This window comes from Euprymna scolopes, chromosome 24 (assembly GCF_053919585.1).
Source record: "Euprymna scolopes isolate OS-2025 chromosome 24, ASM5391958v1, whole genome shotgun sequence".
Taxonomy (NCBI): domain Eukaryota; kingdom Metazoa; phylum Mollusca; class Cephalopoda; order Sepiida; family Sepiolidae; genus Euprymna; species Euprymna scolopes.
This window is the reverse complement of record NC_136505.1, coordinates 8,440,522-8,464,780: the sequence shown is the minus strand read 5'-3', so window position 1 is coordinate 8,464,780 and position 24,259 is coordinate 8,440,522.

Below are 24,259 nucleotides of genomic sequence, written 5' to 3'. Positions count from 1 at the left end.
TCCATGTCCCAAAGGATGTTATGGCTTCCATTTTCAAGTAATCTCGCCGGTTTGTGCTTGTATCATTATATCTGGATGTTCAATATGCAGTTGTCTGCGTAATTTCCAGAACACTGCTTTCCACACTTATCATGTCTATTTTTGTATTCTTTTTGATCTAGTTTGCTGTATTCGTTTAATCTGTGGTTTGTTGTTTCGTCTCCTTGTCCACAGAGTCTGCATTTACTGTTTTCTTCTGTCTTGTCAATTATTGCTTTGATTTCTTGTGCGGCTGTTATTAGTGATTCAGTTTTTCTGTTTTTTATAACTATGTCCAATTGTTTTCGTTAGTCTCATCTTTTGTCATCTTTATAAATCGTCTGTGTAGTTGTTTCTTTTCCATTTTCTTTTCTCGTCTTGTTCGTTTTTTTTTCATTGTTTCATGCAGCCATAATTGTTCTTTCGGTGGCCTGCATTATGCATTTTTTCTAATTCTTATTTTGTGTTATTTACAGCCTTCTATACAATTCAGTCCGCTTCCCCCGTCTTTCCTTTTCACATAGAGTCGGTCAGTATCATCATTTCGGTGTAGTGCATTGTACATGATCATGAGTTTCTTGGTCTCCTGGTAAAAAAACAAAAAAACAATTCCTATTTGGTCCAACCTATAAACGGTTTAGAATATCTAATCAGTGGCACTTTCCAGGTGTTTACACCTTTAATTAGTTTTCTACAATATAGTTTAGTTGCGAGGAGTTTCTTTGTTCTTCTGAAGTATTCTTGTCCTTATTTTCTCTTTCATTTCTATTGCTTTGACGCTATCTGCCTCCAGAACTCCCAAATATGTGTAGCTTTTATGTCAACCTTCATTTCCGTTTGGTTGGATATTATCATAACTTTTGCCGCTTGCAGTTTTCTCCTTCTCATGGTTAGCAGTGCGCAATTTTCCATACAAAATTTCATTCGGATATCCTGGCTGCAGATTATAGTTGTGTTTATTATCATCTCTAGTTCCTTCTTCGTCATTAAAAACAGTTTATTATTATTATTATTATTATTAATATTATTAATATTATTATTATTATTATTATTATTATTGTTATTGGCTCACAAGGTCCTTTTACACAGGTCATCAAAACTTGTAAACAATCTGTGACGTTCCCTGTAAACTGAGTGACAACAAGTATCCTCAGATTTCAAGTACTGTCCACCTCTTTCGATAATATTTGCGTTATCGCAACAGCTGCTTACCATTGATTTCTCGCTGGCAACGGCCATTGGTCTCCACTGGAATTTAAGTGACGTCCACTTGTCCAGCGGAAATCTGGTCAGTGCTCTTTTATCGGTCTTTCCATCCTCCTTGACCCTTCTCGGTTATTTAGTATCACTCTTTGGGGGGTGATGATATAGTAGGAGGGGGATGGAGAGAGGATAGAAAACTTATAGATATGCACCTTTAATGTTCTCGGTTCCATGTAACGCTTGTTAATGTTTTGCCTCTGCAGCAATTTTTCTGGTCCGCGTTTCTTAATATTTCTGCTGTTTTTATTATTGTTATTCGTTGTATCTTTTCAGCAATTCCTCTGATTACAATTTATCCTATTCTTTTTTTCAAAGTTTTTCAGAATTGTTCCTAGTGCTTCTACCCTTATAGGTATTATTTGGATTTTCTTCATCACCCATATCTCTTTCAGCTCTGTGGCTAGCTCCGTGTATTTGCTCTATTTTTCCTTTTCTTTGATTTTACCCTGTGGTCAGCTGAAATAGCTGACAACAAAGGATTATTATTATTATTATTATTATTATTATTATTATTATTATTATTGGCTCACAAGGAGCTTTCACACAGATCATCAAAGATTTCTCCTTGAAAACAGCCTGCGGTGTTCCCTGGAAGCTGAGTGACAACAAATCTCCTCAGGTTTTCAGTACTCTCCACCTCTGTCGATAGTATTTGCAAATAAATTTGCTTTATCGCAACAACTGCTTGCCATTGGTTTCTTGTTGGCAGCAGCTATTGGTCTTCACTTGTTTTTGAGTGGCAATGAACTTCCCCAAGATCCCAGTTTTCTTTGCACTTATCCAGCGGAGATCTGGTCAGTACTCTCTCCTCGGTATTTCCTTCCTCCTTGACTCTACTTGGCTGTTTAGTCTCACTTTTTTTTAGGAGGGTCAATGATGTAGTAATGAGGTGGGAGTGGGGTAGATATGCGGCTTCTATGTACTTGTTCCATGTGGCGTTTCAGGTTTTTGCCTCGCGCTTGTTTCTCATGTGTGTCATTCAAGGATTTTCCTTAATATTTCAGCTGCTTTTATTATTGTTGTTCGTTTATTCATTCCTTTGATTCCAATTTCCCCCATTCTATTTTTCAAATTTTTGGGGGGATTGTTCCTAGTGCTCCTACAATTATAGGTATTAATTTGATTTTCTTCATTTTCTATACCCCTTTCATTATTATTATTATTATTATTATTATTATTATTATTATTATTATTATTATTATTATTATTATTATTATTCGTCTCACTTTGATGTGATTTTAATTTATTTATTCACTTATTTATTCGCCACGTGTGTGTCTGCATAATTTCTAAGGGGGGGTTATTATATTGTAATATCATGGCCCCCGTTGCGCAATCCTAATAAAATGTTTCCTTTTTCTGCACTGCTTGATAAGCAGTGGCATACAGAAGTTCAGCACGACTAGAAAGAATACTGACATGAACGGAGAGTAAATACAGCATCTGGTAATTCCAAATAATCATTAATTACTGAACTTCTGTAATCTATGCCGTATAAATAAATGAATAATAATAATAATAATAATAATAATAATAATAATAATAATAATAATAATAATAATAATAATAATGCCGCTTTTGTAAATTGACTGTTTTGCAGATTTTTGTATGAACATTATTTCTTAATTTTAGGGATATTCAACTGTTTACTTTTCTTTCCTTTTGTTATTACTAATAGCTTCGTTTTATCCTCGCCATGAATCTAAGTAAATACTCGGTATATTACTATGCTGACTCCCAACAAAAAAGCTGCCATTTTTTCCTATATAATTGTTTAGCTTATGTTCTATCTACTTAAAAAGATAGGAGAAATTCTATTCCAGTTTGAAAATTGATTTCACTAGAGTGATAAAGTTGTGTTCTGCCGTGACCATCGTAATAGATGGCCTGTCAGCTGAGAAATGACGCCATCGCCATAGGTCCTAGCAAGCAAGATAAGTGGAACACACTGTCAATAATAAGCAGACATTTTTTACAGATTGCGTTAGAAAACTTCAAAATTGGATTTAAAAAGATAAATATGGTACTTTGTACTGAAACTCATCCAATATTAATAATACAAATATTAATAATAAAAAACGAATTGAAAGGGAGGAAAGTTGTTAAAAAGATTAAAAAGAAAAGGAATACGATTTGATTTGTATGAAACTGAAGTTTATTCAATAGAAATAAATAAAAATGAATAATAAATATTTTTTAAATTAAAAAAAAACAATATTTTAAAAATCAAAACTGAAAAACAAACGATAAATAAGTTTAACTGTAATACGAACAATAAATTAGTTTAACTGATAAACGAACAATAAATTAGTTTAACTGAAATACGAACAATAAATTAGTTTAACTGATAAACGAACAATAAATTAGTTTAACTGATAAACGAACAATAAATTAGTTTAACTGATAAACGAACAATAAATTAGTTTAACTGATAAACGAACAATAAATTAGTTTAACTGAATAGCGAACAATGAGTTAAAAATTAAATTCAAACAAATGTTAGTATAAACAAAGTTACTAAGGCAGAAATATTTCAAACATTGAATATTAAAACTTTTCAAAAATCTGCTGTAGAATTTAATTAAAAGTTTGAATTTTTCTTTTTCTGATATTTATTTGCTAATATTGCCATTCTCTTTGTGAGAAAAATTGTTTATAAGGAAATTCGATGAACTCCATATCAGCATTTTTTCAACTTGCTGAATAGTGTGACCCTCATCACAAGAGTCAACATAAAATAATCGGTTTTGATCAGCCAAAATATTTAAAGTTATGTACATGGCTAATTTTCTCTGATGAATCGAATGTAAAAAAGAATCGCATTTTGTAAGTTTGTTTATAACTATATAATTATATAAGACAAAATTATTAGTTATATCATTTGGGTATAGCAGAGAACCTCTGTTAATACCCTGAAAGTAGCTGTTTAATTCAGCTGTTTTTCAACAGCCTCTCTCTCGGATATTAAATTTTTGCAGCTATTGCATTTCAGTTTTTTGAAAACTGCATAACAGCAATAACCTGCTAAGTGTAATATAATAGAAAGTACTTCCTCACATTGATTAACATCATCTTCTCTTTCATCTATGTTAAATTTATAAACATGTAACTCTTGCTCCCTTGTCATTTCATCCCAGTTAGTTTCTTTTAAATTTTTCAATTCAATAGTTCGATTATTAATTGGTAGGCTCAATTTAAAAACTGACAATATTCTGAGTTTTTGTTTACATTCATACACCTGACGTATCGATATATTATACTGATCTCCACTAAGTTGTCGATACTGGCCAAACCTTGCCTCAAGTTTATCTGTCTGAAACTTTCCCGGTAATATATATACCATGTTCATTACATTTATACAATATTTAGTCAATTCTAAAATTGCCTAAGTAGTATGGTGCAAAGCAGTATATTTTTCCTTTGTTACCTTACCAGTTCTTACAGGAATACTATTCCAAGTTTCTAACCAGTCACAGAACACATTTAGGAAACTATAATTATCACTATTTAATGTAAGTGGATTAGCATATTTATTACGAAGTTGACAACCTTTATATGGTGTTTTCACATTCAGTATTGTCCACCAAATATAAAATATTTGAATGTATTCTGCGATTTCTGCATAATTTGGCAAGCATTCCTGTTTTCCTAAGGTTAGCAAACCTTGAATAGTATATTCGTTGAAAATTTGCAAAACCAAATTAACATTTTGCCTTTCAAAAGTAGTCGGAGAAAGAGCTTTTGAAGTCAACTTATAGCAATATTTCACAAGTGATTGAGATTCTAGGGCATAATGTTTATGCAAACTAGAAAATGGAGAACTTTGGGAACATTATGCATTTACGTTCATCTTTTTGGCCAAACCAATTGTTTCTAATGCATTTTAATATATGTTCTGAGTTGAATAATAAGAAAAGAGGGCTAGACTTTCTAACTAGATGGGGATATACAATTGAAAGCTTTGATGGGCTACAAAAGAAAGACAAAGCTTTTTTTATTTATTGCATTATTATCTGTTATAACAGATAATACCTTAAACCCTATATCTTCTAAGCCAATTATTACACGTTTAATTATGTCATATAAGTTTTCAGCTATAAGACATTTAGTTGGCATAACATACACAACATCCTTATATTGTGAGAATATCACTGCTAAGCATAAAAGCAAATGCACTTGTGGCAGGTTATTTGCTGTTGTTAGCTAAGCCAACAATATTACCACCTTTATAATCAAGATAAGGTTTGAGATGTATTTCATCAACAAGTAAAGATACTGTGATGTCATTCTGCATTACTAACTTGAACTTACTTTTAATATACATGAGAAAATTGTTATCGTGTTGTTCAATGAGAGGGTTCATAGAAGTTGATAAGGTAAATCTTCGAATGGTTAAATAGCATGGTAAAATTACATTTTTTAGTGTCTCTTAACAGTCTGTACCCTCTAGGGGAGCAGTTATATAATAAGGAAGAAAATACTATCATTTCACTCGAATAATTAACCTTATTCATTATTATTATGTTAATCTGTTCATATATGAACTTAATGGCATTAAAATATTTAAATGATTCATCTTGCACTAATAGCAAAAATGATAAGATTAATTTTAATAAAGAACTTATATTAGAAGTTTTCATTTCCTGTTCTTCGATGTCCATTTTTTCATATTTTCCATCAAAATTTGCAGAGTATTTTCCTCTGTTACATGTTTAGGAATTCTATACTCCCCTATAGTACTCATTTCCACATCACTACAGAATACTCTAACGGCCAAATCCGGTTCAATCACCATATACATTTTTATTTTTGGGCCTGGGCATCTCTTTATATGGCATATAATGATGGTATTGTCTTGCCTAATAGAAGTCCAATAATTTCTATAAACATTAATTTTTTTCTAAATCATCAATATCATGGAAAGTTTTATGTTTCCGTAACTCTAACTCGTCAGCAACACTTTCACATAATGCACGCTTAAGAGCAGAATTTTCTAAACGCATTTTCTTTGCGGTAGGAGACTCTCTAAAAGTGGTTGATGACGATAAATAGGATGGACAGTTTGGTAATATTCGAGGAATAGCACCATCTTTAAGATAGGGATTTTTTTTTAATTTAACACTAATTGTCTTTCCAGTCCTTTCATTAAATGCTGATGCCTCTCGCTGTATGTCTTCAGGTTAAAAATGAAGTTCACATACCTAAATAAATAATTTCAAAGTAAATCGTACCATGTTTGACTTAATACAAAAAAAGAAGAAAATTACATGACAAAAAACAATAAAATAAAAAAATAAGGTAAATGTGCAGAATTAGTCCACCCTCGAAAAATCCTTTTAAATCACAACTTTTATAGATTTTCGGAGTGCTGAAAACGAAAATAGCGTTTAAAATTACGGCAAATAAGTAGTTTCCAAGATATAAAGAGATGTTAGTTAAAAAAAGTGGGGGATAATTTAACCTAAAACGACCACCCACTTTATTGCCAGTTTTTTTTTTTTTTTTACATGGGCAACGAGCAATTTTTTTTAAATTACATTTTCGCCTCAAACAAGGCGAAGTGCCTCTTTGATGTAGGAGTGAACACAACTAAACGTAAAATGAGCACCTACAGTTTCCTTTCCCCGACAAAAATTCTGTTTACACTTTTTGAAAGGGGGTGCTCAGTTTACGTTAAACTGTGTTCATTGTATGTTAACTCCCAACCGCAACATAAAGGTGGCCAAACTCATTTTTCTTCGCTTTTATTTGTTAAAAAGAAAGCGCCCTAAAAAAAAAAAAAACGATAGCCATAAACTGGGTGCTCATTTTACGTTAAATTTTTATAGAAAAGTGATCCCCTATTTTTTAAAACTAATATTTCTTCATATCTTGGAAACTACTCGTTTGCCTTAATTTTAAACGTTATTTTCGTTTACAGTGCCACTAGCAGTATCAGAATTTTTGGTGAATTTTTGGCAACCCTAACACAAAACTGCGAATAACATATACAAAACTCGTAATTTCTCCGTTTACAGTGGGTTGTTTATTTTCTTTATGGAATATACTTCCAAAATAAACTATTAAAATTGTTTAAACAATAATAGAAATATTATTCTTTATTGCTGGCATTTTGTAAATATTTTTTTAAAATAAAAAATAATATTTCTATTATTTTTTTTAACAATTTTAATAGTTTATTTTGGAAATATATTCTCTAAAATTCTGACACCTACAGGGCCACGACATTTACCACAAATAATATAAATATTACACAGTAAAATAGTTGAACTAAAAAGATCAATGGTTTTTCTTATTTAGAATTATTTAAATAAGGAATTCTGTTTTTACGATATCGCTTTTATTAAATTGTTAGGTGAAAGTACATAATATTTTCACCATACTCCCCATTTTAAAATAAGTTTCGAAATAATAATTTATTATTTCCGCACATAACTCAAATTACATGTAAAATTTATTTTTTATATACATACTTTCATTTTTATTTTAAAATACGTTCTAAAAAAAATAAAAATAAATAAAAAAGGCGCGTTTTTTTGTTTTTTTTAAATATCTCAAACATTTTAACACTTACTCTGCTATATTTAGATGGAGTAAAATCCTTTCTTTTTATTGCATTAATCCACTGGTAAATTATTTTGTTTTTTCGGGGAAACTTTTGGTCCATTTTCGTAGTTACCTCGGCATTTTTGAACTATACATCTTGAAGGCATGTTTAAATTTATTTAACCCTCCAAAACTTTAAACCAACTTCCGGTTTAGTCATGAGACACGTGACCAAATTTCAACAGACCGATGTTCATGACGTCACCAGACTAAATTATAGTCGTCGCTAGGCCATCATATAACGGTAGTCACGGTTCTGCTCCGTCTACAATCATTTGAGTCAGCTTCAATAATTGTGACAATACACACGTCCGTTCACATAAAACGTCGTCAATCAACTCGCCGGTCCTTCTTTTTACTTATCCTTTTATACACCTTGCATAATCTAATTTGCATACAGTTTGCGTTACTCACACGTGATCGTTTTTTTACATGGGGGTCACCACTTATCAAGGCCCGAAGGCCACCCAGGGATAAGGGTTATTGCGTGTACAGTAATAACTGAGATAGTATTGTAGTAATCATTAGTATTGGAGATGTGATAGAGTGTTTTACTTAAGGGGGCGGTTTGTCAGGAGTTTGTTTATATTGGACTTGAAAACATCCAAGTTGTAGTCAGGTGGGAAACAGGCAAGCGGTAGAGAGTTCCACTGGCGTGCAGTTCTAAGAAAGAAGCTTTGCTCATGGAATCTACGTTTGGATTTAGGCACAGATAAAGAGTGGGGAAAATTATTGACAGTAGTTTCGGCCAGACGGGTATTTCTCGTGAAAGACTGGCGAGGGGGGAGGAGAGATTGGAGTATGAAGGTTTAAGTAGAAAAAAAGATGGAGAAAGAAAAAGGAGCAACAAGATCTGGAAACCCAAAATCCACAAACTGAAAAAAAAAGTCAAAGTGATAAACAAGAGGAAAACGACGCGAAAAGGATAGAAAAGTAGAAATGTGACCAACGGGGAGAGACTCAGTAACAAACAGGAAGAATTGAAACAAGAAAGCACGAAGATTAAGACGGTACGTATACAAATATGAAAATCTTAGCAAAACATGACATTTGAAAACAATGAAAGCCAATTCTATCAGAATGTGGATGGATGAAAACCTAAAATAGGACAAAATGCTACTGAAGTTAGATATAGGAAGAGCGACAGGGTTATAATAGAGACGCCGAGTGGCGGAAAGACATGCAGGAAGAGTCACAGCAAATCGAAGAAGGAACGGAGAAGGAAATCAACAAGGAAACACTCAAGATAACTCTCCGACAAATGGTAAACTGGAGAACACCAGGCCACGATGGAATACACGTGTATTGGTTTAAGAACTTCAGAACACTACATGAAAGATTAATTAAAAACCTGAAAAAAAGTATTTTTTAATCTAATGTGCCAGAAGAATAGATGACTAAAGATAGAACCACACTTGTGCAAAAAGAGACGGAAAAAGCAAACATCCCCAGCAATTACCGGCCAATAACATGTCTACCTACAATGTGGAAAATACTCACAGCAAAACTGAGGGAATAAATTTACTATGCTCTTCATAATCACTGACTACAGCCAGAAGAAGAGAAATGATGCCAGGAAATAATAAAAAAGGAACACGTGACCTATTATACATAGACCAAAGAAAGTTAAAGGTAGAAAAAAGAACGTAGCCAGTGCACAGATAGACTATAAGAAAGCGTATGATAAGATCTGCAAACATCGATAATAGACTGCCTGAGAATGTACTAAATTCCATGGAAAAATGCAATGAGAACATGAAGACTTGAACTGACACCTGATGGACAATACATAACTTAGATTAAAATACAAAGGTGATTATCATCATTACTATTCATTATAACCATGACACCCCTGAACAATATACTAAGAAAATGCCAAGCCGGATAGAAGTTCACTGACACAGAAAAAAGAATGAACCACCTAATCTACATGGATGACCTGAAACTGTTTGCAAAAACAAAAACAGAACTAAAGACGCTGATAAACACGTACAGAATCTTTAGCCAAGATGTCCAAATGGAATATGGTATAGAAACGTGCGCATTGCTGGCCATGAGTAGGGGAAAACTGGAAGCAGCAGACTATATAGTACTACTAAATCAAAGAGAGATGAGGGCACTAGGTGAACATGGAGCTATAAATACTTGGGAGTTATGGAAGTAGACAACATCAAAGCAACAGAAAAAAGCGAAAATTAGAAAAGAATACATTAGAAGAGCAAGAAACCCCTTGAAACTAAACTACATAGTAGAAACCTAATTAAAGGAATAAACACGTGGGAAGTATCACTAGTAAGGTACTCTGGGCAGTTTATAAACTGGACTAAAGAAAAGCTAATGAATCAGGATCAGAAGACTAGGAAACTCATTACTATGTACTGCACGCAAATTATGATATTGACCGACTTTATGTGAAAAAGAAAGACGGAGGAAGAGGCCTGGTTTGTATAGTAGACTGTGTAAATAACAAAAAAAGCAAATTAGAAAAATACATAATGCAGAACACTGAAAGAATAATTACTGCATCAAGAGATATGGAGGAAACAAACAAAATAGAAAAAGAGATGGGATGTGACGTAATTCCCCATTGAGGAGCTTTAGAACTACGCTGACATAGCTTTTTGACCGATCCCGGGTAACGACAGGTGCCTCGGGAATTTAGGGTGGATAAATATAGATATATTTTAATTCATTGTCAAAATGGATATATTTGCTTTTTGGTTGGAAAAACCTGAGATATTTTGTTATTTGGGAAAAACTCAGCCACAGGAAATGCGAGGGTGTTGGAAGAATATATTGTACTGGTTGAGTGATGGCTGATGACCTCAAGGTTATGGGATTTGGTCTTGAATTGGGTCTCAGATCGTTGTGGTTTAGCGTGATTTGATTGGCTGGAGAGATTTCCACCCCACCCATATTGGGCCGATATGCTCTAAAATTAAGCAGATTGCTTGTTGAATTCGGGGAGAACAGATCGTATAGAACCGCCATTCCCTGGAGAGGGGACTCTTCCACCTTCCTGTCGCTGTCTGTGAAGAGATTTGAGACTGTGAAAAAAAGTTACAAAAACTGTGTGATAATTGTAAAAAAAATTGTACATAATTCTGAAAAATTAAGCTTCTGTAGAATAGACTACATGAGTTTGTCTTTCTTCCTGTCTTCTGCTTCGATATTCGCTTTCAGCATACCAGATTTCATGTAACAACCTGGGAGAAGACTAGACTACACGAGCCGAGAATTCAGATAGACAGAAGTCCTAGCCACCTGCTCACGTGAGGGGTTAAATGAAAAATGGGAAGAGAAACAGCTACACGAACGATTCATAAGTGACAAAAGATGAGATTAAGAAAAACACTTGGAAATTGCAACAAAAACCAAACCATAAACATGAAAAATGAATCCCAAATAACAGTCGCACAAGATAACGCGATTAGAACCAACCACATCAAAGCAAGGACCGACAAGGAACAAGAAAACAGAAAATGCATACTCTGTGGACAAAGAGACACTATAATAAGTGAATGCAGCAAACTAGCCCATAAAGTATATAAAAATAGACACGATCAAGTGGGGAAGGCAGTGACAATTATGCAGATGATTGCATCTTGAACACTCAGACAAATGGTACAAACACAAACCAGCAGCAGTACTGGAAAATGAAACTCAACAGATCCTATGGTACCTAGATATGCAAACGGATAAATCCATCCAACCAAAAAGACTGGAAATCATATTAGTTTACAAGAAGGAAAAGTCATGTCAGATCGTAGATTTTGCTGTCCCAGCAGACCACAGTGTGAAGATCAATGGGACGAAGCGGGGCAAATACTCGGAACTTTCCAGAGAGCTCAAATAGATTTGGTAAATGAAAAAAGGCAAAATAACACCACTAAGAGTAGGAGCACTAGGAACCATACCGAAAAAATTGAAAAAAGAATGGGAGAGATTAGAATCAGAGGGATGACTGAGAAGATAAGACGGATAACAATAATCAGTACTTCAGAAATATTTAGGAAAACCCTTGAATGTGGCAAAATATAATAATAAAAGCAGCCCCCCTATTTTGTGTGCGTCACTATAAACTGGCATCACACCAAATACATGAGGAGGGTCAAGGAGGATGGAGAGACTGCAGAGAGAAAGCACTAAACAGATCTCCGTTGGTTGATTGCAAAGAGGACTAGGACTTTAAGGAAGCATATTGCCACCCAAATTTCAGTGAAGACCAATGATCGCTTTTAACGAAAAACCAATGGTAAGCGGCTGTTGTGATTACGCAAATTCTTTTGCGAATGTTATCGAAAGAGTTGGAGTGTACTGGGAATCTGGGGAGACTTGTTGTTACTCAGACTCTATAGAATACCACAATTTGTTCTCAACGGCAAACTTTGATGATGGCCTGTGTGACTATTCCTAGTGAGTAAATAATAATAATAATAATAATAATAATAATAATAATAATAATAATAATAATAATATAGAAATAAAAAAGCTTATACTTGTATTTATGAAAGTAGAAAAATAGGCTAGTTTGAAAAAAGTATCGCTATGTTAAATGGGTTATTAATTGCGTTTGTAAATTCGGCAGTATAATGATATATGGTATACTAATTACAGAGAAAAGCTTTAGAATGGCTCAATTACTTATGCAAACAATAAAATTTAATATCAAAAAGTAAGTCCTGATAACTCTATAGAATCCTAAGACTGTTATATATCATTCGAAAAATCAGCAAAGTTTTCAATCTACGTTTCATTATTATAAGCGAGGCAAACGAATACACGAATTACGCTTTAAGGTTTTTCTCGTTAATTATAAAACAGATGGTATTCGTGAACATACCATTCTAAAAGTTAGTTTTCTTTCTTTTTTTTTGCATTTTTTTCTTAAAATGTATATATTTGGTGTTTATACTCTTAAACTAAACACGCCTACATATTACTTAACACACACACACACACACACACATATATATATATATATCATCACATACTCATACACACACGCACGTATATAAGAAACTAGTCAAGATTTTAAATTTTCTTTGAGTTACGATTTTTTCCAATTCTTTGATGCAGAAAAAAAAACCAGTTGAACAACAACTAAACATTATTTGCCCTGAGAGAATAACTGTATATTTATTTACTATAAGCAACACACATGCTCTTAAAAGTCTAGTATTTAATTATATCTTCGAAAGAAAGAAAATATATAAACTTACGTAGGTGTAACTGGCCAAATGGATACGAATATGGATTATGAAATAGAGTCAAATGTTCGATATAATTAGATATGTTGCGTTCAAGCATACAGCTGTATAGAAAATAGTACTCAAGGTGTTTAACTTACAACTAATGATTTTCATCATTACTAGTATATAAAGGAACGTTTATAAGAAATAGTTTGTAATAGATCAGTTGCAATTAAAAACTTCGTAATATACCGGTTGTAACCAACCGCTGATTGTGAACTGTCTATAACGAACCGTTTATAATGAATTCTTTATAATTAACCGCTTTTAAGGAATTGTTTATAATAAACCGTTTATAATAAACGAATTATATATTCATTTATAATGCACCATATAATGAAATGTTTGTAATGAACGGTCTATAATGAATAATTAATATTGGATTGTTTATAACGAACGGTTTATAAAGGTCTTTTTTTATAATATAAACATATATGAATAATTCTTAATGGATTATTTATAATAAATCGTTTTAATGAATTGTTTATAACGAAACATTTATGATGAATCTGCTTAGTATTGTTTATAAGGGATTTTTATAATGGATTTTTGTAAAGAACTTTTTATAATGAACTATTTTTTATAATGAAATATTTTTTTATAATGAATGATTTATTAAAACGATTTATATTGCATTGTTTAGAATGACTTGATTATAATGAACTTTTCATAATGTATACTCTATTATAAATCTTTTATATTAAGTAGTTTATCATGAAGAGTTTATTATAAACTAGCAGGGAAACCCATCGTTGCCCGAGGTTAAATGACGATAAACGAATGTTCCTCAATTAATACTTTTATTGTCATTAAAATTAGTGAAATCGAATATTTTTCAATGTGTTCCAGTAGTGAAATGGTCTACAATATATTGTGATCTACATTACACTGTAGAGAACTTACTGCTGATTTTATAAATTATTTATATATAATGGCTTTAATTAAAATTTAAATTGCAAAAGTCAAATGTCATGGTTCAATCGTGCTCTAAACAGAAATATTCACTTTCGGACTGGCCACTGTCTTATCAAATAACCTACTCCTGAGTTTATACGCCGGGCCCTTCAGCTTGATCAGGGATAAAACTTATCAAGTGCACTTGTGATGTTAGGCAGTATAAGGACATTAACTTGGACAAAATTCGGACTGTTCCTTCTCCAATCGATATTTTTCTGATTTTCAATTTTTCTTACTGCATCCTGATATAAAACCCACATCTAACAACACTTACAGACACAAACTTTATTTGTGTGAGATATCAAAACATCGGCACACTTGTTTCGGTTTCAATATGAAAAGAGAAACCACACAGTGTTTTCTCTCTCAATCTCTTTAGCTCTCTCTCTCTCTCTCTGTCTCTCTCTCTCTGTCTGTCTGTCTCTCTCTCTCTCTCTCTACATATCTATGATAAACAATGCCGAGATAAGCACATACAACACCTTGAATACTCAAATGGTCACCCATTTTAGTACTGATCAGGCTCAACGTTGCTTAACTTCGATGATCTAATGGGAACCGGTGTCAACAGGATCATGCCGTAATAATAATAATAATAATAATAATAATAATAATAATAATAATAATAATAAACTTGTCAGAGAAGTTAAAGGAATATGGAATATGAAGAAAATCAATATAATGCCAATAATTGTAAGAACACGTGGAAGAGTCGTAACGAATTGTATAAAAGAAAGTAGAAATTGGAATCAAATGAAAGAAGGGTACAACAAACGGTAATACTGAAAGCAACTGGAATCTGAAAGAAAACTTTAAATGCAGAAACTAAACCATATTAGCCAGAGTTGCTAACCAGCCACAGTGAAACTGCAACAGAAGTAAAATATCAGGTTGTTCCAAAAATAATGGCCGATTTCAGAAACAAACATTTATTCTTGAAAAATGAACAATAGAAATTGTAAAATTAACCAAAATACGAGCCTTGCACAGCTATGCATCTCTGCCATCGATCTACAAGATTATTTATTCCTCGTTGATAAAAAATTATTAGCTGTGATGCAACAACATTTTTGAAAGCTGATTCCACCTCTTCTTTGGGCCGAAAAGTTTTATCATTTAAAAGTGAGCTTAAATGCTTAAAAAAATGATAATCAGTAGGCGAAAGGTCTGGAGAATATGGAGGATGTATTAAAGTCTCGTATCCCAAGTCTGTGAGTTTCTGCAGAGTCAATCTTGTAACGTGTGGTCGCGCGTTATCGTGAAGCAGAATTAGACAACGTCGATTCACCAAGGAAGGCCTCTTTTTTTGCAAGGGAGCATGCATGACGGCAAGTTGATTCTCTGCTGTAATACTCTGATTTGTTCCCTAAAACTGTAGGGGACAACACCGATTGCAGACCATCAAACTGTCACCATAATCTTTTACTGATACAACTTTGGCTTTGGAAAGTGTTTGGGAGACTCATCACGACAAGCCATTGACCAAATCGTTTACGATTATCATAAAGGATCCACTTTTCGACACAAGTAAAAATTCGATCAAGAAAGAGATCATTTCTTTTACGCACACAAAGCACTGAGCAGACTTCAAATCTCCTAACTTTTTGGTTCTCACTGAGCTCATGAAGGATCCATTTATCGAGTTTTTTCACCTTTCTAATGCTCTGTAAATGGCGTGAAACTGTTGCAGTACCGACGCCAAGTATCTGAGACATTTCTCTGATACTTTGACGAGGATTTTGCTCAAAACTGCTTACAATTGTTTGTTGGCATGCTCGCCCTCTACCCTTTTCATCTTCACGACTCTCGTCTGATTTTTCGAATGATATATAACAGTCTTGGGACTCTATAGAGTTATGTGGACTTACTTTTTGACATTAAATTTTATTGTTTGCATAAGTAATTAAGCCATTTTAAAGCTTTCCTCGGTACTACGGAATTTTTGAAACCACCTTCGTACTGTCCGATCATTTGTAGACCCCTCTCCCCATGCTCTGTTGATATTAGCAGAAGTTTCGGATGCAGTGTACACAAGTTTAAACTCATGCAACATGAGGAGACAAAGGTCACGTTTTAGATTATTCATTATTGAGGGCCCTGTATGGTTCTAAAAAATTGTTTTTGCCTGAAAATAAATAAATTAAAAAATATTGATTAGTATATAACCCTAAAATGAACTACAAATTTTGTGTTAAAATGATATTTTAGGCGACCATTATTTTTGTTACAACCCAATAATAGACAAGAGAGGAACACTAAATGGGACAAAGAAAACTGAAACTGCAAAATTGTAAGTTAACTAAGTCCCCCCTCCTCCTTCTCTTCCTCCTTCTCCTCCTCCTTCAAAAATGGCATCGGCATCGACTGGTGTCATACAAAATACTTGTAAACAGTCATTGAAGACTAATAGTCGTTGTCAGGGAGAAATTAACGACTGTTGCGATAACGTATATTTATTTGCAAAGGTTATAGAAAGAGATGGAGAATGCTGGAATTCCTAGGATACTTATTGTCAGCAAGACTCTGAGGAACAGCACCGGCTGTTTCCAGTTACTAATCCTTTGATGATAACCTGTGTGAGAACTCCTATTTAGTACAAAAAAAAAAAAAAAAAAAAAATAATAATAATAATAATAATAATCATAATCATAACAACAACAACAACAACAACAACAACAACAATAATAATAATAATAATAATAATAATAATAATAATAATAATAATTCCGATTTTGTTTATCAACGTCTCTCTGGAAAGGGATGGGATTTATTTCCAGAGGATTTTCCTCAATACCTGCTCCAAACCAGGAGCTTCAAAGATCAAGGGGTTTTCTAAGGATGCTGGTGGTACCTATAATTGCAGAGCTCTGAAGGCCGCCTAAAACATCGAGGATTTTTAGTTTTTTCAATTGTCCTTCCAGACGACTTGATACTACTCCTAGCGTACCAACTACGAACGGGATTATTTGTGTTGTAACCCCGTGTATACGTCTTATCACCAAGGCAATGGATCATAATTGCTCCACTTCTCATTCTCCTCCTCTCTCACATTCTTGTCCCAGGGTACTGAGAAATCTACAATCTGCCAGTTTTTGAGACCTTGTCAATGACGACCAAATCCGGACGATTATGTTCCAATTGCTTGGTCGTTATGACACTTTTGTCCCACCATACCTCTACCTTCCTCACTTGTTTTCACTTCATAAGGCACCCCCTCAAACCATTTTCCAGCACACTCCACCCCAACCTTCTTACACACCTCCCAATATATCCGGAGTCCCATGCAATCGTGTCTTTTGCGGTACTCTCTCTCTCTCTCTCTCTCTCTCTTTAATAATAATAATAAATTTTATCGTGCTGCACCCTTGTTTTGTGTTTGCATGTATATGTGAACTGGAAGCATTTAATATGATTTGTGCAGTAAAGAAAAGGTTTTTGCTATGTTAGTGTAATAATTTCTTGTAGACAGATAATTTTGTTTAAAAATAAATGGGAAATCCTTTAGAAAAATTTATGTGTTTTCATATACACTTGAACTGAAAACAATTAAAATAATGGTAGTGGCCAAAAATGTAATTTCTTATTTTCGTCTTGTCACTTATTTAAAATTGTATTTTTCTGGAGTGGTGAGTTAGTGAAGAATATTTACATGAGGAAATGGAAAAATATCGCAGAATAGGAATTTTTGCTTTTGCTTTTAGTTGATTAAAAATCAGTAAGACTCTACTGTTTCTCGAAAAAAAAAGCGTAATTCTTATGAATAATGAAATGCAGAAACCATTCAATTTTTGTTTTCTCTGCATGTTCTTTTAGTGAGAATTCCTCCTAGACCGTGGTAATTATAAATTTATTCGGGAAAGTATTTGAAAACGCTAAAATTATTCGGCTTTCATCATCCTTAATTTTTATTGTTTGAGAATTCTTCGTAGACTGAAGTAAATTTACCTAAAATAAGTATTTTAAAATGGTGAAATAATCAGTTGTTTCGTATCTCTAATCTTTTCTTGTTTAATAGTTTCTGAAATTCAGCAGAGAAGCTAACAATCGAAAACAAAAACCGTCAAAAATTTAAAAATAATAATAAATGAATGTTACCAAAAGCAAAATAAGTTACTCTTCTACATACCTGGATAATATTTGTATGTTTTAACGGAATCTTAAGTTTTTATAGTTTTTAGAAAATGAACGTCGAGTTTGTAAAGTAAACAACAAGAATTCAAGACGTCTGACAAAAACGTAGTCCTCGGAGCGTCAAAAATGGTTCAAAATTAAACAAAACACTGAGAGAAATTCACCCAATAAGTTTCAGGAATGGTCATAGTAACACTTATTGGGGGGATTTCTCTCAATATTTTATTTATTTTTTCGAATATTTAACCATTGTTGACGCTCCGAAGAGAGCGTTAGAAACATTTGAAATTTCATAAGTTAATTATTTCTCAAATACTCGTTAAATGAGTTTTTACTATTATTGTAGTGTATTAATTTTTTCATTCTTAATTATTCATTATTTATCTTTTAAGTGACAAAAAGCTGCACAGTTTAACTGTAGAAGAGAAATAGCAAATAACTGTGTTCACAAAATAAAATTTACTCTAGGATAGCGATACAAAATAGTTTTAAAACTAACAAAAACAATAGAAAATGAACAAATAAAGAAATTAATAAACATGAATATACATAAACGATCACACTTATATGTATGTATATATATATGTATATATATGTGCATATATGTATGTACATATATATATATATATATATATATATATATATATAAACTAACAAAAAAAACACTAACCTAGTTTTAAAACACATCCTTTGTCCGATAAAATGCATGCCCATTGGCTGATAGGAAGGGGTGCAGTGGATACTAGAAAGCTGATTGGCTAACTAAATCCTCAATAGAAGAGGGCCATATAAAAACGATAAACAACCACAGAATTCGCGCATAAGCCTGAGGAATCCTAGAGTGGATGAAACGCCGAATATGCAGTGTAGCTTAATCGCCATATATGTTTTATAAATTACTATATATATATATATATATATATATATATATATATATATATATATATATATATAACAATCAATCTACAAATGAAACTTTTTCTTTACTTTCTCTTCGTTGATACCGGCACCTTACAGGATAGTCATAGGCGCTGTCGCTTGCTCAAGTGTTGGGGTGGCATCCCTACAGATTCTGGCAATGGACTATTTCTGACGTCACCTCCGGTAACTAATTTTTGCTATCAAGTATCTGGAGCCGAGACTCAGTGGGAGTGGATCGTAACCTTACTTTGTCCTTCCAGTTGAGCGGAGTCCCACTCAACCACTATACATTTTTGTATTTTCTGTTAATATATATTTCATTTCAGTGTTCTCAATTCTTCTCGTTCTTCTTTCAACATTAAATCACAACAAACTGGAAGGTCCAACAAGTAAAGTAATAACGGACGTCGAAACTACTAAAAAAAACGAATGCAAGGAGATAGAATGAACACTCAAACAGTAAAATGTTTTGTCTTTTCTTGAGAAAAAAGTGAAAAAAGACTTGTTACGAAACGTTTTGTAGTTGAACTTTTTACCTGTTGCAAAAAAAAATAACACAATAGTCATCTTTGTAGAAAAAAACTATCCATTTTTAAAAGCTGACCTAATTTAGCGCACTTTTGTCGTTTCACTGATTTATAAAATATGAGAAATTTTAAAACAGCAGTTTTAGAAACAACAACTTTTGACAAAAGCAACAGTCGGAACAAGGAGATAAACAACAACAGCGGCAAAAAATGTTGGACGAGAAATTGTTACTTCAACAGAAGAGACAAGAGGAACTTGTCTTAAAATTGGAACAGAATGGAACACAGTGACAACAGCGCAGCTTTTCCCCCAAAAAACTGTATGGAATTCGGAGCAGTATAAGACGCTTGACACGTTTTATAGGCCATACGATGACTTATTCACTGTTGATTGCTAAGAATGGAGAATGCCAAAAAGGTTCGCTTACATTTGAAGAAACTAGGGACGACAGAATACAGCAAGTTCGTTGACTATTTACATGAAATAATATTAATAATAAATATTTATACTAACACTTAAGATTAAATAATTACTATTGACTTGAAATAACAAAAAAATCATAAATCCATTTCAATTTCTATGGTTCTGCTCTCGCTTACAATACTTATGAATTAAAATGAAACACATCTACCACACTAACGCAAGTAATAAAAGAATACAACACAATGTTATCAAAGTATACGAAAACATATTCACATATATTGTATTTCTTAATGTGCTTCAGTTCGTGTCTATCTGCACTGTATTGCCTTCTATAAATGATAGTAAAATTTAAATATTACAAATTATTTTTTTCTAAAATTCGAAATGTCGTTAGAGAGTCGCTGAGCAGAATAAGTAAATTATCGTTTATCTATCTATCTAGCTAGCTAGCTAGCTAGCTAAATTTCTAGCTAGCTTGCTACCTGTCTATTTAAATATCTATCTATCTAGTGATGAGTAGACAACGAAGATTGGAATCGCCATATTTTGACAGGTTGTCAAACATGTCAAACTGTGACCTGGTCAAGTTTGCACTGGAGAGTAACCAAAACAGTTGATCGGACGTGCCGTGTCGCATGTCATGTGTTCTGGTTTGCAAAAGACATAGAAGAACCACCCAACGCCAGAGATATACGATCACTCCTCTACTATGACACACTACCTGGGAGTGAATAAAATCTATGAATTCTCATATCATCTTATTTTGGTTGTTTCTTTCAACATATTCCAGCTCCTCCCAAGGACGGTTGACGAACTCCCAGAAGAAAAAATAGCAGAACAGGTATGTCGTTATGTATTTTGATACGCACGCAACACTTTTTGAAGAAAAAGAGTTCTAAAGGGAGGAAGAAAGCGTGTTACTTTTGCCAACTTTTTAAATAAATTATGCGTTTTTCCTTGTTTTTAGCATAATTGAGTTATTTCTTTGTTATTATGCCACATGCCCCCACATAAATATGGCGACAGTTTTTTGTTTTTTAATTATGCGTTAATATTTAACTACTTCTGACATGCTAATAAGTAAATATTGTATTTAACTTAAACTGACACAGAAATCAGTAGATACCATTGTGTTTTTAATAGATTTTCATTTTTCTGATTTTCACTATTATAGTGTAGTTTCACTCGTTAACGTTGTATCTTTAAAACTGCTGACTATTTTAAAATGTTATTTTCTAAGCTATCACGTGATCTCGGCCAAACACAACCTGTCGATTTATTCTCTAACATCTACGGTCCGGCTAATGATTACAAAAATCATTAATATATAACTGGTCGACTTAATGGCCTGCAATAATAGCTCGTATGCAATAAGTCGAATCGAAGTGACATTTACTTGAAAATACACTGAAGCCAACATCGGAAATATTTTCCTCTTGCCTTCTTCAATTGAAAGTAAACGATATATTTCAGTTCCATTTGTGGATGATGGCAGATTTTGAGAGATTGTTCGGCATTCGGTATCGTCTTAGGAAAGGCGTACCTAGATCAAGTGCATCGTCGAAATATACGGACGAATATAGATACAACTTAAAGTCAGGACATTGAGAAGCACTTAAACAAAAAGTAATGAAAAGCTTTCATTGATTAAACTAAACTCGTATTTCTTCCTATCTGATTTTCGTCAGTGGTTTGGACACACACACACACACACATACACACACACACACACACACACACACACATATATATATATATATATACTGTAAAAATATGGCGATTCCAATCTCCGTTGTCCACTTATCATTAGAGATATAATATTTATATAGACAGATATCTATCTATCTATCTATCTATCTATCTATCTAGGTAGGTAGGTAGATAGATACATCGATAGATACACAGATAATTAGATAAAAAGATAGATAGAGGGATAACAGATTATTTACTTTTTCTGCTCGGCTACTCTAACAACATTTCAAATTATATATGAATATATGTACATATATATATATACATATATATATGTATATATATATGTGTATATATACTAGCAGATATATTGTATATATATATATATATATATATATATATATATATACTAGCAGATGTATTCGTCGTTGACTGGGTTCACAGAGAGTCTTCAAAAAATAGATTCTGGTGTATGTTAGTATGTAAAGCGGGTGTAAAGCGGGTGTAAAGCAGGTAAAGAAATTTCGGAGTATCGAAACCAAAGCAAAATATGATGAAAAGAAAAGTGAAATGTTGAAGAAATATATGTTTTTTTATATCAACTTTGTTGTCCTTCGTAGCAAAAAGTGACCATCAAAATGCATGTTTTTAGAAAACCAGAAAAAACGGAGATTCTATTATCCGCACCCATTGACCCATTTCAAATTCTCAATTGCAAAGAGAATGTAAAACCATGTAAAACACTATAATATTTGCTAACAGTTTGTCAATCAATAGTCCTTAGAAATTAAAATATAGTCTGTCCTCTTATTTCATGATGAAGAAGCCTCAAAAGAGAAACATTCATGGTGACGTGGGTGCACAGAGAAAACTCTTCCAATTGTAGTGTTAAATTTGACACGTGGACGAAACTCAACATTTGTTTTTTCTCCTCTGCATGTGTGTAATAAGATGGAACCAGATTATAAATAAGAGTTTTTTTTGTTTTTTTTTTAATTATTTTGTTCATACAATAAAAAAAATGCAGTAAGAGTTGTCTCTTTCGGCTGTAAAGCAACTTGGCCAGCATTTTTGTTTGTGAAATAACGCCTCTGACAAGATGAACTGCAATCTGTTGGATTGGAGGATGTCTTTCATGAGTAGGAAACCCTCTAATACGCCAAAATACTTCATTACTACCGATATATCTACCACGTTTATATCGAGTGACTTCATTACTAACATTTTTGTAAGAAAAACATGGCTGCATACTATATCTCATTATTTATTTTTTTCATTTATTTAATAACTAGCATTTCAGCCCAGCGTTGCCCGGGTGTTTGGAGGTGTATGTTGAGCAAAAAAAAAAGCAGTCAATTTTTTTAAAACTTTGACCTCTATTATAACCCCTTAACATTTATTGTTTTAGGATCAAATAAAGTTATTAAGTTAGATCCATATCCAAGAAACTTATATCTAAAATTTCAAGTGGGTAGACCCAAAATTGTTGGAGGAGTTTGGTAGAATTTCCAAAGGTCAAATCGTTGAACTTCGATCCCTTAACAGACAAATTTCTGGCCGAAAACCGATCACCAAAATGTTCCCAAATCTCAGTATCCTGTATATCAAACTTCGAGTCTGTAGACTTAAAATTAAGAGAATTATTGCGTCGGCAAATGTACACAGACACACATACAGACACGTTCACTTTTATAGATATATAGATATAATAATAGATATAATATATAATATATGAATTTCCATCTAAAATATAAATGTTTTTTTCCTAAAATATAATTTAAGTAAACTAATATGTTTGAAAATATTGTCAAAATCAATTTAGGAGACTGAAATAGGATTTGACCAATATTTTAATAATTCATGATTTTAATAATTCATGATTTTAATAGTTTATGACTTTAATAATTTAATTTAATTTAATGATAAAAATGGAAACGCCTTTAATAACTTATGATATAAAAAAAAATTAGTTATTTAAAGGGGATAAGAACACACAGACATAAATAATATCAAATAGTTTAACCCTTACATTTTTTATCATAAATTATTTAAATATAGGTAAAATCTTATTTCGGTCCCCTGAATTGGTTTCGACATTACTCATAAACAATTTACTTTTCTTAAACTATATTTTAGCAAAAAAACAAAACAACAACAAAAAAAATTCTATGAAAACCGGATAGACACCATATTCTTATTATGCCACACCTGTTCAAACTGAAACACGCTTATCACAATATTCTTATTAGGATCTATATTAAAACCAACCTTGTTAAACTTTGTGACATATTTCCATATGACCCCTTAATTTTATTATGCCGTATTTCTTCAAACTGAATCATAGATATCAAAGTATACTTACGCGGATATATATCAAAAGTCTTTGTGGCATATTTCCATTCTATGGAGGCCAGGCGCGTACGCAGACCCCACATTTTATTATACAATTCCTTGTTCAAGCTGAAACA